General features: G+C 50.6%; 1 protein-coding gene across 2 annotated transcripts in view; it reads right to left on the bottom strand.

Annotated features, from left to right (window-relative positions):
- Positions 1 to 17,923, bottom strand: part of ATRX (ATRX chromatin remodeler) — a 1,501,634-nt gene that overhangs the window by 774,560 nt on the left and 709,151 nt on the right. The gene's annotated exons all lie outside the window — the stretch shown is intronic.

The raw sequence follows: 17,923 nt of genomic DNA, 5'->3' as shown, positions 1-17,923 counted from the left end.
ATCTGGGCACCTAGAGACCACACAGGTGGCTCTGGTCCCAGAGACAACACTGGGGGACCCCCCAGTGAAGAGGACAGCCTTGTGAGGCTGGCCAAAAGAATAGATCTAGAGTCCAGGCTGCTGGCTCTAGAAAAGGAAAGGAGAGAGATGGGTTTAGCACCCATCAATGGTGGCAGCAATAATAAAAACAAGGATAGGGAGGAAACTTCTGACCTTAAAATCCCCAAAGGGATTGTCCCTAAATTTGAGGAAGGTGATGATATCACCAAATGGTTCACAGCCTTTGAGAGGGCTTGTGATATCAGGAAAGTAAAGAAACCTCTCTGGGGGGCACTCCTGTGGGAACTGTTCTCTGGTAACTGCAGGGACAGGCTTCTGACTCTCTCTGGGCCAGAAGCAGGATCCTATGACCTCATGAAGAAAGCTCTGATTGAGGGATTTGGATTCACCACTGAGGAGTATAGAATTAGGTTCAGGGGGGCTCACAAAACCCAGACCCAGTCCTGGATTGATTTTGTAGATTTCTCAGTGAAGACACTGGATGGTTGGTTAGCTGGACATGGTGTGCAGGATTTTACTGGATTGTACAATTTATTCATGAAGGAACATATTTTGAGTAACTGCACAAATGAAAAGTTGCATCAGCATTCGGTAGACCTAGGTCTAATTTCTCCCCAAGAATTGGGAAAGAAGGCGGACCACTGGGTCAAGACTAGGGTGACCAAGACAACCACTGGGGGTGACCAAAAGAAGGTGGTCACAAAACCTCCCCAGGGGAAAGGTGGTGAGAATCCCCAAGATAAAAAGTCTGAGTCTTCCAAAGGGCCCCAAAAACCTGTTCAGGTGGGTGGGACCCAAACTACTCCCTATGTGCCCCAACCATATAGGGGGAAGAACTTTGATCCCTTAAAGGCCTTTTGTAATACCTGTAAGAAGCAGGGACACCTAACTGTATCTTGCCCCCAAAACAAAGCCCCTAAGGCACCCAGTACAGCCACTCCTGGGGCAGCAAGTATACAAATGGGATCAGAGGTGTACCCTGAGCAAATCTGGGAACACACTGAAGCAAGTTTAGTCTCCTTGGGAGAAGTGGAGTTTGCCACTGTGGCTGTGTGGCCCCCCAACTTGAAGAAATACTTACAGTACCCCTGGGTGAATGGAACTAGGGTAGAAGCTCTGAGGGATACAGGTGCCAGTGTCACTATGGTGAAAGACACACTGGTTTCCCCTGAGCAATACTTGATTGGGAAGTCTTACCCAGTCACCAACGCTGACAGTGTCACCACTAGTCATCTCATGGCCATGGTAACATTAGGCTGGGGGGGGGTTACTGGCCTGAAACAGGTAGTGGTCTCTCCAAAGTTGCCAGCTGCATGTCTGCTTGGAAATGATCTGGAAACCTCAGCCTGGGCTGAGGTTGAGTTAAAGGCCCATGCAGCCATGCTGGGCATCCCTGAATTGGTGTGTGTGCAAACCAGAGCACAGAGCAAGAGGAAGGGTGAAAAAGTAGGTTTGGAGCCTGGAATAATGGCCCAACCAACCAAGAGGAAGGGCAAGAAGACTGGGGGACCAGCTTCTGTACAGCCAAACACTCAGAACCCCTCTCCCCCTGGAGAGGATGTAGATACCTCTGAGGGAACTGAGTCCATGGAGCTTGACCCTTACCAGGTTGAACTCTTGGGCCCAGGGGGACCCTCTAGGGAAGAGCTGTGCCAGGGTCAGCGAGACTGTCCCACTCTTGAAAGCCTGAGACAACAAGCTGCTTCAGAAGCCAGGGGAGATGTCAGTGGTACCCACAGAGCTTATTGGGAAGAGGGATTACTGTATGCTGAGGCAAGAGACCCCACTCCTGGAGCCACCAGGAGGGTGGTAGTGCCACAGAAGTACAGGGAGTTCCTCCTAACTTTGGCTCATGACATCCCCCTAGCTGGACATCTGGGGCAATCCAAAACTTGGGAAAGGTTAGTGAGTCACTTTTACTGGCCCCAGATGCACCAAAAGGTGAAGGAGTTTGTCAGCTCCTGTGTTACCTGTCAGGCCAGTGGCAAGACAGGTGGCCACCCAAAGGCCCCCCTCATTCCACTACCAGTGGTGGGGGTCCCCTTTGAAAGGGTAGGTGTGGACATTGTGGGTCCACTCGAACCTCCCACAGCCTCAGGGAACAAATTCATTCTAGTAGTAGTGGATCATGCTACTAGGTACCCTGAAGCAATTCCACTTAGGACTACTACAGCTCCTGCAGTAGCCAAGGCCCTCCTGGGTGTCTTCACCAGGGTGGGTTTTCCTAAGGAGGTGGTTTCAGACAGAGGTTCCAACTTCATGTCTGCTTACCTAACACACATGTGGAAAGAGTGTGGAGTGCAGTACAAGTTTACTACACCCTACCACCCACAAACCAATGGCCTTGTTGAGAGGTTCAACAAGACATTGAAAGGTATGATCATGGGACTCCCTGAGAAACTCAAAAGGAGGTGGGATGTCCTATTACCATGCTTGCTTTTCGCCTACAGGGAAGTGCCACAGAAGGGAGTAGGTTTCTCACCCTTTGAACTTCTGTTTGGTCATCCTGTAAGGGGACCACTGTGTCTTGTAAAGGAGGGCTGGGAGAGGCCTCTTCAAGAACCCAAACAGGACATAGTGGACTATGTGCTTGGCCTAAGGTCCAGAATGGCTGAGTATATGGAAAAAGCATCCAAGAACCTTGAGGCCAGCCAGGAGCTCCAGAAGCACTGGTATGACCAAAAAGCTGCACTGGTTGAATTTCAACCAGGGCAACAGGTGTGGGTTTTGGAGCCAGTGGCACCAAGGGCTCTCCAAGACAAATGGAGTGGCCCTTACCCTATCCTAGAGAGAAAGAGTGAGGTCACCTATCTAGTTGACCTGGGCACTAGCAGGACACCCAAAAGGGTCATCCATGTGAACCGCCTTAAACTCTACAATGATAGGGCTGACATCACCATGCTGATGGTGACTGATGAAGAACAGGAAGCAGAGAGTGAGCCACTCCCTGACCTCCTATCCTACAGCCCCAAAGATGGGTCAGTAGATGGTGTGATTTTCTCAGACACCCTCTCTGCCCAACAGCAGACTGACTGCAAGCAAGTCTTGCAACAATATGCTAGCCTCTTTTCCCTGACCCCTGGTCTGACAAGCTGGTGTACCCATGATGTGGACACTGGTGACAGTGCACCTGTCACGAACAAAATCTATCGACAGTCAGATCAAGTCAAGGAAAGCATCAAAGCTGAGGTCAGCAAGATGCTGGAGTTAGGGGTCATTGAGCCTTCAGAGAGCCCCTGGGCTAGCCCAGTGGTTCTGGTCCCCAAACCTCATCAACAGGGTGAAAAGAGAGAGATGAGGTTCTGTGTGGACTATAGAGGGCTCAACTCTGTCACCAAGACAGATGCTCACCCTATCCCAAGAGCAGATGAACTGATAGACAAATTGGGGGCTGCCAAATTTCTCAGTACCTTTGACTTAACTGCAGGGTACTGGCAGATTGGCATGGCCCCAGGAGCAAAAGAAAAGACAGCATTCTCCACCCCTGATGGGCATTATCAGTTTACTGTGATGCCCTTTGGGTTAAAGAATGCCCCTGCCACCTTCCAGAGGTTGGTGAACCATGTCCTGGCTGGGTTGGAGTCCTTTAGTGCAGCTTATCTTGATGATATTGCTGTCTTTAGCTCCACCTGGCAGGATCACCTGATCCACCTTGGGAAGGTTTTAGAGGCTCTGCAGAGTGCAGGTCTCACTATCAAAGCATCCAAATGCCAGATAGGGCAGGGCACTGTGGTGTACTTGGGCCACCTTGTAGGTGGAGGCCAGGTACAGCCCTTACAACCCAAAATCCAGGCCATCATGGACTGGATAGCTCCAACAACCCAGACCCAAGTCAGGGCATTCCTTGGCTTGACTGGGTACTACAGGAGGTTTGTGAAGGGGTATGGGTCCATTGTGACCCCCCTCACAGAACTCACCTCCAAGAAAATGCCGAAGAAAGTTAACTGGACAGTTAGTTGTCAAAAGGCTTTTGACACCCTAAAAGAAGCAATGTGCTCAGCACCAATTCTAAAAGCTCCAGATTATGCCAAGCAGTTCATAGTGCAGACTGATGCCTCTGAGCTAGGGATAGGAGCGGTCCTATCCCAGACCAATGATGAAGGCCAAGACCAACCTGTTGCTTTTATAAGCAGAAGACTACTCCCTAGAGAGCAGCGTTGGAGTGCCATTGAGAGGGAGGCCTTTGCTGTGGTTTGGTCCCTGAAGAAGCTGAGGCCATACTTGTTTGGCACTCACTTCCTAGTTCAAACTGACCACAGACCTCTCAGATGGCTAATGCAGATGAAAGGGGAAAATCCAAAACTACTGAGGTGGTCCATCTCCCTACAGGGAATGGACTTTGAAGTGGAACACAGACCAGGGACTGCCCATGCCAATGCAGATGGACTTTCCAGGTTCTTCCACTTAGACAATGAAGACTCCATAGGACAAGGTTAGTCTCATCACCTTTCGTTTGGGGGGGGGGTTGTGTGAGAAAGTGCCATCTTTCTTGCATGGTATGCCCCCACTTTTTGCTAAATTGCTGAATGTACTTCGATTGAGTGTACCCTGGGTTCCTGCCAATCAGGTGCCCAGGGCCTATGTTCCTTCCTTAAACCACACAAACTCCAAATTGGCAAACCCTAGCCACATGTCAGCCCCTAGTAAATGGTACCCTAGGTACCCAGGGCCTTGTGACCAGGGAAGGCCTCTAAGGGCTGCAGCACTCATTGTGCCACCCTCAGAGGCCCTGTACCCTTACACACACACACTGCCCTTGCAGGCTGAGTGTCTGGGTGCAGGACAAAACAAAGAGTCGACATGGCACACATCACTGTGTACCATGCCCATCACCTACACTGCCAAGGCATATGTCAGCCACCCCTCTAGCTGGGTGCATTACGCCTATGGTGTGGGCACAGGAGCAGGAGCCCTGTGCCCCTACAGTACCCGGGTCCATTCCTGGGCACTGTAAGTGCAGTGCTGTCATTTAAGAATACATGGTGCTGAGAGCTTGTCAAACACGAGCTCCACAGCACCATATTGGCAACACTGAAGCCTGGGAAGTTTGGTATCAAACTTCTCAGCACATTGAACCCACACTGATGCCAGTGTAGGATTTAATGTACTAAGCACCCCAGAGGGCATCTTAGAAGATGCCCCCTTACAGCTAACTTGCAATCCACGTCTGCTCTGAGGCTGCCCAGGCTGCCACACAGCAGACACGTTGCTGGACCCCTGGGTGGGAGAGCCCCTGCTCTCCCGGGCCTGCAACAATGCACATCCTGGGTGAGGTGAGAAATCTCCTCCCCCAGGATGAGCAAAGGGAAGCTTCAAAGGCATGCCGCCAGTTGGAGTTTCCCCAGGCCACTGCAACCCCCCACTCTGGCGGGAAGCTTGGCCGGAAACCCCATACAAGGACAGGGGATGTGCCAGCCTGCCCACCCCACCCCTCAGGTGGGGGAGGCGAGGTGAAGCACATCTCCGGGCTCTCGCCATCTTGAAGATGGGAGGCCCTACCCTATCAGGATTAGGCTACTGCCCCCCTCCCACAGGAGAGAGGCAGGATAGGGGGTGTACCCACCCCAGGACAAGGACCCATTGGTCCCTGGCCTTCACCTACCTGTAACGCCCCTAAATCTAGTATTTAGGGGCCCCCTGAACCTTCCTTCCTCAGATTCCAGATAGAAAAACGACAAGAAGAGCAAGAAGAACAAAGACCTGCCCTGCAGCTGCTAAAAAGAGAAGAAGACACCAACTGCTTTGGCCCCAGCCCTACCGGCCTGTCGACTCTCGAACCTGCACCAGCGCGGCATCCCACGTGGCCAGCAACCTCACCAACCCCGGAGGACCTGGCTACCTTTTAGCTCTAAGCCCCTGGGACTCCCACGAGTAGAGGCTCTACTCAAGAAACCTACTTGCTATCCCTGGCACCAGCCCGGGACCGCGGACCCAACACACTCTGCACCCGCCAAGCCTGGCCAGTGCCGGAGTGGACAAAGACCCAGAGGACGACCCCACGGCGACTGTGACCCAGAGTCCGGCACCCAAGGACCCCCCTCGACATCCCGGAAGAAGCCTGCAGCCTCAGAACCCAGTGCCACCCCAGCCGCGATCAACCAGAGGGTAAGATTCCCGACGTCAAAAGGCACCCCTGCACCCGGCGCCCTGCGACCCCCTGTGCCCAATCCTGGGGTACCCACCTAACCTACAACTACCCAACTTACCTCTCGAAGTGGTGGTGGCACCTGAAACATCCTCGTCCCCGAGCCTGCAGCCTCTTTCCAAACCGGAACATTCCCATTGATTTCCATTGAGCGCCCTAAGGCTCAAAAGCACCCTGCACCCAGCCGCCCGAGTGGCCCTGGCAGTGCCCTCTCTACTCTAACCTACTTCCCCACTTGCCCTGAGTAAGTGACCAGGAGCCCAGCTCCCACAGCCGCGTGGCTTGCCAGACAGCAGCCACCAACCAAGGCCCCCCTATCCCTCATAGGATAACATTGGGCCCAACTCTCTCTGCACCCGGCCGTCCTGAAACCGCTGAGGGTGAACCAACTGTACCTACCTGACACTGGGGGACCCCTGAGTCCATGCCCGGAATTTCAACACTACCAGTCGAGTACTTACCCTTAAACCGCTAACTTCATTTTCCTCATAGGGTAACATTGACTGGCTTTTTCTTCAAAAATCTTCTAAGTGTGAACTTCTCAAAACTGCAAAAATTCACCAAAAATCAGCCAAGTGACAAAAACGAATTTACTCACCTGCTCCTAGGTGAGCTCCCAGTGCTGGATCTTGGTGCCCAGCCCTGACTCTGAAAAGTTTTCACAACTATACTTACTTCTAACTCATTTTTCTCCCATAGGAAACCATTGTCTGCTTTTCTGTGAAATTTCTTCTAAGTGTCTATTTTTGCAAAGTTGAAATATTCTTTTAAAATCGTACCATTTCTGCAAACGAAATTACTTACCTGCTTTTGATAAGGACCCCAGTCCTGGGTCTAGGCACCCAGTCCTGGATTACTAAAGTAACGATAAAGTACTCTACCTGCAATTTGAATTTCTTGCCATAGAGATCCATTGAATGTTTTCTGTGAAATATTTTCTAAGTGCTAACTTTTGAAATAGCTAAATATTATCTAAAAATCATTACAGTTATTAAGTCGACTTTCATCACTTGATTCTGAATACTGACCCCAGGCTGGTTCTAGGATCCAGACCTGGAATTCCAAAAGTAATCTGAAAAGTAATTTATTACAAATAACCTGAATTTACCATTGAGCTCAATGCATTGTTATGTTTAGGAAATAGGATTGTTTATTGCAACCAACTGTGACTGTTTACACAAATTTATTGCTTGAAACAAAAGTATTTATATTCAACCTCTCATTCTGAGAAAGTATATTTTTACCCCCTTGTGGTTCTAAAAATAAAACAAGCATATATTTTATATATACAAATCATTGGCCTAGAGTTCAGTTATTGAGTGTGTGAAACCATTTGCTGACTGAGTGTGTACAATAAATGCTTTACACTGTCCTCGGGTACTGCCTTACTGCTCGACCAAGCTACCACTTTTGAGAGTAAGGTCATACCTAACTTTGACCTCTATCAGCCTCTGGGGGACTGTGGACTCTGTACACCCTGTACCTATTAGGGAACAGTATATACAGAGCCACTTTCTCACATCTGGTTCATGTGGAACTGCGATATTACCTTGGGCATGAACTTGGGGTTGGTACGTAGTACGACCCTGTTAGCGTGAACCTGAATAAATGGCTCTTGAACGGTTAGTGCCTGGAGTTCACTAACTCTTCTGAGGGAAGTGATCGCTACTAGGAAGGCCACTTTCCAGGTAAGGAATTGAATCTCGCATGAGTGTAGAGGTTCAAAGGGTGGACCCATCAGGCGTGTGAGGACCAAGTTGAGGTTCCACATTGGAGCCGGTGGGTGACTAGGTGGAATGACTCGTTTGAGCCCTTCCAAGAATGCTTTGATGGCAGGCACTCTGAATAGAGAGAGGTGCTGCCTGGTTTGCAGATAGGCTGATATTGCGGTCAAATGGACACGTATAGAGGTGTACGCCAGATTGCATCGATATAGGTGTAAGAGATAACAGATGATGTTTTGGATGGATGCGTCCAGCGGGTTGATGTCATTATTTCCGCAATAAATGACGAACCTTTTCCATTTGGCTGCATAGCAAGCTCTGGTAGTGGGTCTCCTGGCCTCCTTGATGATGTCCATACAGTCAGGTGGCAGGTTGAGATAGCCAAACTCTAGGACTTCAGGAGCCAGATCGCCAGATTCAGCTGTTGCGGATCTGGGTGCTGAACCTCTCCATGGTTCTGCGTCAAATGCGCGGGTTTGATCCGCAGCCTTTGATGCGGCACCACGGAAAGTTCGAGGAAGGTGGTGTACCACGGCTGGCGTGCCCACGTGGGAGCAACTAGGACGAGTGTCAGGGAGTGTTGTCGGAGTTTGCGGGCCACTAGCGGTATCAATGGCGCTGGGGGAAAAGCGTACGCAAATCTGCCGGACCAGTTCATCCATATCGCATTGCCCTGCGACTGCGGATGTGGGAATCTGGCGGCGAAGCTTGGGCATTTTGCGTTTTCGCTTGTCGCGAATAGGTCTATCTCCGGATGACCCCACTGCTGAAAGTACGGTTGGAGTACTGATGGGTGTAACTCCCACTCGTGCATTTGGTGGCTGTGTCTGCTGAGCAGATCCGCCATCTGGTTGTCCTTGCCAGGGAGGTGTTCCGCCATGAGGAACATGTTCCTTTGAATGGCCCACTTCCACATGCTCTGAGCCAGATGAGACAACTGTGGAGAGTGTGTGCCTCCCTGTTTCTGTATGTAGTACATTGCGGTCATGTTGTCCGTCCGGATCAACACGACCTTGTTGCATAGATGTACTTTGAACGCCTTCATGGCTAGGAAGATTGCCATCAATTCCAGAAGGTTGATGTGCAACTTCTTTTGTTGTGTTGTCCATAGTCCTTGCACTGTGTAGTGGAGTACATGAGCTCCCCATCCCTGGAGAGACGCGTCCGCTGTCAGTACTATTTGTGGGACAGGCTCTTGGAACGGTCGGCCCTTGCAAAGGTTTTGTGGATTCCACCAATGCAGAGAGTTGTATGCCCGACCGCTCACCAACACTAGGTCCTTTAACTGTCCTTGAGCCTGATTCCACTGACGTGCTAGGCACTCCTGAAGTGGGCGCATATGTAATCTCGCATGCGGGACTATGAAGATGCAGGAGGCCATCATGCCTATCAACTGCATGAACACTCGCGCTGGAAGTGAGTGATTGGGTTTGAATTTGGAGATCAGCAGTTGTATGCTGTCGATCCTCACTAAATTTGGCTGAGCTGTGGCCGCCAGAGTGTCTATAGTCGCACCTAGGTACTGTTGTACGTGTGCGGGCTGGAGATGGGACTTTGGATAATTCAGTGAGAATCCCAGACTGTGAAGAAGGTGAATGGTGCGGGACATGTGGCTTGCACATTGCTGGGCTGACTTCGCTTGAACGAGCCAGTCGTCTAGGTAGGGGTAGACGTGTATATGCTGCCTCCGTAGATGTGCTGCCACCGTAGCTAGGCACTTCGTGAAAACCCTGGGCGCTGTTGTCACGCCGAAGGGAAGGACTTTGAACTGATAGTGCTGCCCCTGAACAGTGAACCTGAGGTATTTTTTGTGTGAGGGGTGGATGGGTATGTGAAAGTACGCATCCTTGAGGTCCAGTGTGGCTAGGAAGTCTCCCTGCTTGAGAAGCGGAAGGACTTGCTGTAGAGTGAGCATATGAAAGTGCTCTGAAAGAATGTACTGGTTCAGGGGTCTCAGGTCCAATATAGGTCTGAGCGACCCGTCCTTTTTTGGAATTAAGAAGTAGAGGGAGTACACTCCCGCACCCTGCTCGTGGATGGGTACGACCTCTATAGCGCCTTTTAGAAGCATACTTTGCACTTCTTGCTGTAAGAGCGTTAAGTGCTCTGAGGACATAGGACGGCTTCTTGGTGGTATTGTGGGTGGAGTGGAGGTTAACTCCAGACAGTAACCGTATTTTATAACATCTTTGACCCACCTGTCCGTGGTGATGGAATTCCACGTGGACAGGAACCTTTGTAGCCTTCCCCCGACAGGTGTTATGTGGTCGGGAGGAAGGGAGAGGGCGTCACTGCTTGTTCTTGGGGGAGGACCTGGTGTTGCCGTAGCCGCGTCCTCTGCCCTTTGTGCTGGAGCCACGATATCCACCTCGGGTGTTTTTATCATAGGTGGTCTGTGTATTGCCTTTGTTATATGTTTGTTGTGACCCCTGTCCTCTACCTGCTCCCTTGTTTCCGGGGCGACGAAAGGAGCCGCTCCGAAAGGACTGAGTTTGTAGTGCGCCCATGGACTTTGCAGTGTCCGTATCCTTTTTTATCTTTTCGAGGGTGGTGTCAACCTCTGGCCCGAATAAATAGTCGGGGTTGACGGGCTGGTTCAGTATATTGTTTTGTACCTCAGGCTTGAATCCTGAGATCCGTAGCCAGGCATGTCGTCGCAACATGACGCTTGTGTTTATGGCTCTGGCAGCCGTGTCTGCAACATCTAGTGCGCATTTGATGGAAGCGTTCGTTAGTAGCTGTCCTTCTCTGATGAGCATTTCTGCGCCTTCCTTGAACTGGTCAGGGAGATGTTGGAATATTTGCTCAAGTGTGTCATAGTGCGCTCTATCATAGCGAGCAAGGAGCGCCTGAGTGTTGGCTATGCGCCATATGTTGGCAGCTTGGGCGGCAACTCGCTTGCCAGAGGTTTCTAACACCTTGGACTCTTTGTCCGGGGGAGGAGCGTCACCTGTTGTTTGCGAGTGTGCCCTCTTGCGTGCATTCGCTACGACGATGGAGTCGAGTGGTAATTGTCCTCTGATGTAAGTAGGATCCCCAGGTGCTGATCTGTATTTTTTATCAATCCTGGGGTTTATCACTCGTGCCCTGGTGGGTTCTTTGAAAATGTCCTTGGCTGGTTTGAGGACCCCCTTTAACATTGGCAGAGTCTTTACATGTCTTTCTGAGGATGCAAAGGTGTCCATTAGAAAGTCATCTTCGATGGTATCAGAGTGAAGCTGCACCCCATGGTTATTGGCAGCACGTTCGATAAGAGCATTGAACGCTGCAGTATCCTCCGTAGGAGATGTCTTTGCCCCATAGAGTTGTGGATCCTGTGCATCGAGAGGTGCACTGGGGTCTGCAGGGTCGCCCCAAGTTTGATCAGGGTCCTGCTGGTCATCAGGGTCCGTGTCTACATGGTAGGGGACTTGGTCAGCCATGTAGTCCTCCAATGCGTCTGTATCGGAGCGTGTGGGGGAGAACCGGTGTGGATCCTGGTAGGATGAATGGAAGGGTTCATAAAGGAGAGGTTCCGATTCTGCAGGCAACTTCCTTTTTAGTGGGATCCTGAAAGGGTCCAATGGCGGCTCCGAAGTTATCCTTCGGTCCTGGAGAATCATTCTGCCAGTGCCGGCGTCGATGATACGTGCTGGAGACGTCTCAGCAGGTGTGACCGTAGGTTGGGTGACCCGTGTCCTGAGTTGGAACATCTTTGGGATTGTTGACGGAGGCAAGCCGAAGGTAATGTTGGTCGGCACCGAAGAGGCTGCGGGAGCTCCGACCGAACCGGAGCCCGACGTGTCCTGGAGGACCGGTGTGGTTTTGCTGCCTTGCGTCACACCAGGTCGGACTTGGGGCGCCTTCGAGGCTTTGGCACCGGCCAGGCTCGTAGAGGCGGCCGTAGATTTTTTCGGTGCCGGAGGGTCATCGAGTCGGGGTGAAGAGATCACCGTCGAAGTCTTCGATACCTGAGGCTTAGGTGTCGTCGAGGGAGCGATGTGAGACACAGCAGGCGGTACGGCCCTTGGTGTCGTCGGTGCCGGTAGCCGAGCAGGTTTGTCGGTGCCGATGGCTTTTTTCCGTTTGTCGACTCCAACGTCGCCCGCCTCAAGTTCGGCACCGAAGTCCCTCTTGGTGCGGTCGGTGCCGACGCGGTGCGCTGGCGTCGAAGGCCTCGATCCGACCAGCGCTACTTTCAGTTTCGGTTTCGGTGGAACCTGAGCAGCTTTCGGTTTCGGTTTTGTGATAGGGAAACCAGCCTGTTTATGTAGTAATGGCTGCCGCTGAACGTCCGAGGCCGGGCCCGAGGGCGGGGCCGAAGAACTGCGGGATGGGTCTCGGGTAAGGCCCGAAGGCGATCCCTCGACCGGAGCCATAGGCTGTGGCACTGGTGTTTGAACGGTTTGAACAGGTAGGCCTTGTTCATCATTGGAGCTACTTTCTTCGGCCCCGAAGGCCTCCTCGTCGTCTCCTACCTCGGTGTCGTCTTCACCTCTGTGGAAGAGTGACTCGTCTTCCTCGTCCGATCCGGGTTCGTGTTCGGAAACGGGACTGGAGGGCAAGACTTCCAATTCCTCGACGTCCTCGGCCTCGCCGAAGATGTCTGTCGGGGCCGGTGCCGCGTGCTGCGCCTCGAGTCTCGCCGCTCGACGATTCCGCAGAGTCTTCTTCGAGCGGAACCGGGCACAGGCCATGCATGTTGATTCGTCGTGGTCCGGCGAAAGGCATTTGTTGCACACCGGATGGACGTCGATGTGTGGGTACTTCGCATTGCATACCGGACACCTTTTGAATGGCGTCCTGGATTCCATCGTCGAAGTCGTCGATGGACAGGTAAATGCGAAAGCAGTCGGTGCTGAAAGTTAGTAAACTAACAAATTCTATCGAAACCCGATCGATAAACAGTACCGACGCGAACTAAAGGCCTTTTGGCCTCGAAAAAATATTTTCCTAACTTGAGCTAAGATAGCACATCCGAACCCAATGGCGGAAAAAAACAATCTGAGGATGGAGAGGATGCCCATGCGCACTGTAGTCCAGGGGAGGAGTCACCTATCCAAGGATACTTCGAAGACTCTTCCAGGACAACAACGTGCAAACATCCGGACCCAACACTAGGCGGCGATCTATGCACAGATATGAATTCAGCAGCCCACATGCCTCGAACAAGCGAATATTCGGAACAGTCTGCAGATGGATTGAATGAGTCTTTTATGCAGAGTATTTCCAACTGATCCTTGAATAAATGTCGACGTTTCAACCCAAGGTAGCGTTATTCGCTAGTCAATACGGGTCTTCATCAGGACAGGGAGTGACAGCCTATGAAATAGTAAGGGATATGGTCAAGTGCGTTCGAGAAACTGAATGCTGTGTAAATTGGTGCATGCAAGGTGAAGACTCACCAAAAGGGGGCCCAATGTAACTTTTGGGGCGGTGTATAAAGATGGACGCACAGGAGCATTTGTATCCTGTATGGCGAGCATTTTGTGACACACAATCACCCTCCAGACAGCATTAAATGGTGGATCCTAGAGAAGGTGAGCCCTAATGTTAGAGGAGGTGCAATCTCTGTGGCTTTAAACTACGGAGAATGTAGATGGATCCATTTGCTCAACTCGGTACAGACCGGGTTGAACGAAATCGAGGAGACTGCAAGACAGATGGGGCAACTTTAGCTTGTTTATCTCCAGTGGTATTCCGCTACATGACCTGCAGCATAGGGCTTGAGAACCTTAAGCAACTGCTATATGTTGAGTTATTTCATTATACAAGCTCTTGCATGCTCATTCGAGCACAGACCAGGCTGTGCCATACCGTGGTACAGATCAGGCTGGGCAACATTAAAAGACTGAGGTGATTAGTTCGAGGTAGACATTTCATTATGTCTCAGACCAAGTTGTAAAGACCTCTGTGTTAATAATCATCCGCAATTTGTTGGCGTGTCACTTTTTGAATTAATGCACATAAACATAATACATCTATTCATAATGTTTTTTAATACATGATTTGTATGCATGATACCAAAATGCTTGCAGAAAAGTCTTTGCCATATTATTAGACCAAGTTTTATTTTTTTTAAATTCCATAATACATCGATTTTGCAAATGCCTTGAATACATGATTTGTGCATGATAAAAATGCTTGCAGTAAAGTCCTCGCAAATTTCAATTTTTATACCAATCCCGATCACTGAGATTCCATTTCCGTGGTACTTGTTGACTCAAGACACATGCGACGGAACCATTATTTTATTAACCCAACTTATTCTATAAACTTTAAGTATAATCCACGTCATACGCAATTGTAGATACTCCATCTTCATATGGTTAGTGGACACCGCGGGAGAACATACTGCCCTAGTCTGTTGCACCAAACATCACATCCACATTCGAACACCGCGTGGTACTCACATCAGCCTTACAGATCATTTAAAGTCGTTCATGCCATCATAAGACCACCCTCAACACACAGCTGTTCAGGAATCTATGTTTATTTATCATCCACTTCGGAGGTGGTCCGCGCTTTTTAGGCATCTCCCAGCAACGTACGCTTGAGGTCGTTGCCGCAGCCATGTACACCCTAGCCAATTGCTCTGCGTACACTATGCGTCCCTAGCAACGAACGCCTGACGTTTTTGCTTAAGCCACACCTTATCTAATCAGGATCAGTCATCAGTTTCACCTAACGAGCGTCCCTTAGCAATCTATGCATGACGCGGCCGCGTAGTTGATCACCGTATACGAGGCGTCCCTAGCAACGAACGCCTGACGTTTTTGCTTAAGCCACACCTTATCCAATCAGGATCAGTCATCAGTTTCACATAACGAGCGTCCCTTAGCAACATATGCATGACGCGGCCGCACGCGCCACGTACACGCGCCTCATTCCTTCATTTAATCGACAGCGTCTGTCACACACTCGCCGACAGTCTTCGCGAGAGACAGGACGCTTGCCTGCGCGCTATCGAGTATGAAGTAATTGCTCCCTGCCGGGCCGACTTTGAAGGTGAGCTGAGATCCTTACGATCCCTGCCCCATCTGATTTAGACACCTCGCCCATTTTAATTTTAATTCACTAGACTAAGTTCCCTTTATTTATTTCCACAGTGATTCGTTCCCCCTGAGGATATAAACTTTTCTATCCTTTGACAATTGCCGCCCTGGATGAAATCCCTTATGCGGGTGAGTTGAATTAGCACCATTTTAACTCACCAATCAAATCCCTTGATATGGCATGGTTCTGATTGACTTCCCTTGTCCATACAGAACTCCAGAGGGATCTGGAATTTGATTTGAACCTATTTGGAGAAAGAATTTATCCACCCACCCGGTGAGTCTACCAGTGTATCTTCGTTAATGCGATCATTTTGACAGCCATTCCAGGGCCATGTCTTACTAAGTCTCATTCTCTCGAATAGATTCCTAGCCACGCCATACAGGATACAAATGCTCCTGTGCGTCCATCTTTATACACCGCCCCAAAAGTTACATTGGGCCCCCTTTTGGTGAGTCTTCACCTTGCATGCACCAATTTACACGGCATTCAGTTTCTCGAACGCACTTGACCATATCCCTTACTATTTCATAGGCTGTCACTCCCTGTCCTGATGAAGACCCGTATTGACTAGCGAATAACGCTACCTTGGGTTGAAACGTCGACATTTATTCAAGGATCAGTTGGAAATACTCTGCATAAAAGACTCATTCAATCCATCCGCAGACTGTTCCGAATATTCGCTTAACTGGCCTCTGTAAATTATTAATACCTCCATAAGTCACACTGTATATATTACGCACTTTTCACCACAGCACTGAGCACTATATGTCACTTTGTCACAAATATGTTTCACATCTAATTTTCGACAGCCATTGTAAATAGTTACCCATGAATGATGCAATTCATAAAGCTGTTTTGAATACTATGTATGGTCTCTATGTGTGTTCGTATAAGCAAACAAATGAAGGTTTTTGCTAGAAGAAATATTGTTTACCCGACAGAACCATTTGTATCATTTTGATAATCTGCCCAGGTTCTGAGGGATACTGGGTTACCCCATTGTGTCATTATTTCATCAAGGAAGACTGGGCATCCCCTGAGAAGCCAGAAGTCCTCAACCAGGCGTAGCCTCGAACAGCTATTGACGTGGCAATCGTTCTGCCCAATGAGTCAGTGGTATCCAGTCCACGTTGTATGGTGAATTTGGCTGCGTCTCTCCCATCTGCAATTGCTTGAGAGGAAATGGCCCGGGCCTCCTTCAGGCACTGAGGAGTCACCTGCACAACCGCATCCCAGATAGTATGGGAGTATCAGCCCAAGAGGCATGCAGTATTCAACGACCGCAACGCCAAGCTGGAGGAAGAGAACATCATATTCCCAAGATGGACCAGCTTCTTGGACTCCCTATCTCGGGGAGCAGAAGGGAATGCGAATTTTGAGGAAGAGGCATGGACCACCAGGCTCTCAGCGGAGAGGTGCTGGGTCAGGAACACTGGGTCCTCTGGAGGAGGGTGGTGGCAGCAAACAATCGCCCTGCGCTGGGCGTGGACCAAGTGCCCAGAAGGACGTCCGTGAGGGCTTCATTGAAAGGCAAAAGTGTTTCAGAAGAGGAAGCCGCAGGCTGAAGCACCTCTGTCAGGAGGTTAGTCTGGACTCTCACCATAGGGAGCTAGAGGCAGAGGAACTTGTCTGCCATTCTCACCACCAAAGCATAGGAAGCTCCGTCCTCCATAGCCACGGTAGGGGGAGAAAGCAAGCCAGTGTCCAGGGAAGTGTCCAGACCACTGGCCTCACCCGGGTCTATACGCCAGTCCGGTTTTTTCAAACTCACTAGTTATAGGGTCCACTGGACCCTCCCAATCCTCTTACTCACCTTCTGGCCCAAAAGGAACGCCAGGAATGAACACAAGAACAAACGTCCCCTCATGCATTAGAATCAACCTCGATCGACGTCGGTCCAGTTCCGTGTCCACTTCAGGGATGAAAATGGGGGCACGGTCGATGCTGAGAGCGACATGGGGGAATGTTGAGTAAGATTGATCGACGTCGATCTGGTTCCAGGCCTGGATCCATGGGGTCACTTCAAAGCCAGGGCCATTGAAGTCCCAGGGACCCCGACTGACTCTGCGGGGCACGGAGACAAGCCGGTGGAGTCTGGCTGCCCAAATCTGAGGTACAAAGCCTCACTAAACTGCTGTATCTGGGCAGGAGACACTTAAGCTCCCAGAAGGGGACATAGGCACGCAGCCATCTCAGAAGTAAGCTCCGGAGATGGAGCCTTTGAGCGATGACGCTCCTGATCCCCCGTTGCGTCAGCCGATTGACGGGGAGAAGCCGAAGAACGCGTGTGCTTCTTTGACGACTTCTCGTGTTTCCCTGACTTACCTGAAGATCTCCCCAACAACTTGGAGCGTAGGATCGCTGACCATTCTCGAAACATTTCCCCCGAACGAGAGCGACGCGGATCCAAGCGCCGGGCCACCAGCAGCTTTCGTGAACCGCTCCGGCAAAACCTTCAACTTCGAGGCCCGACACTCAGAGCCGGACTTTGGGTCATGTTCACGCTCCAGACACCAAAGGCACACAAGGTGAGGATCCATCACGGACATCATCCGGTGGCAGGAACCACAAGGCTTGAAGCTGGTCCTTCGCTGGGACATCCTCGACGCACCAGGAGTCAACAACTCGAAAAAGACGTCGAGGTCCTGCGACGTCAACCCGGCACCGACGACAGATGCGGAGTTGACCGAAGCCACCTAACGGCACGCAGGTGTACTGCTGAAGAAAAAATCTCCCAATCCAGACTGATGCCTGGGGGAAATTCCAACGTAAGGAGTCTACAAGTAACAGTCTTTATCAGATTTCATATGTAACCAGTCACCTTGATAATGACCTTTACACTGCACACCCCTGTACCTTCATCTGTCCATCTCACTAGAATAACTACCTTGACATTGAGGTGAGCCCACCCGTGTCATATGATGCTACACACAGTGATGAAGCACGACAACCAAGA

This window comes from Triturus cristatus, chromosome 5_2 (assembly GCF_964204655.1).
Source record: "Triturus cristatus chromosome 5_2, aTriCri1.1, whole genome shotgun sequence".
Taxonomy (NCBI): Eukaryota; Metazoa; Chordata; class Amphibia; order Caudata; family Salamandridae; genus Triturus; species Triturus cristatus.
The sequence above is the reverse complement of the archived record's forward strand: the minus strand, read 5'-3'. Positions and strand labels throughout refer to the sequence as shown.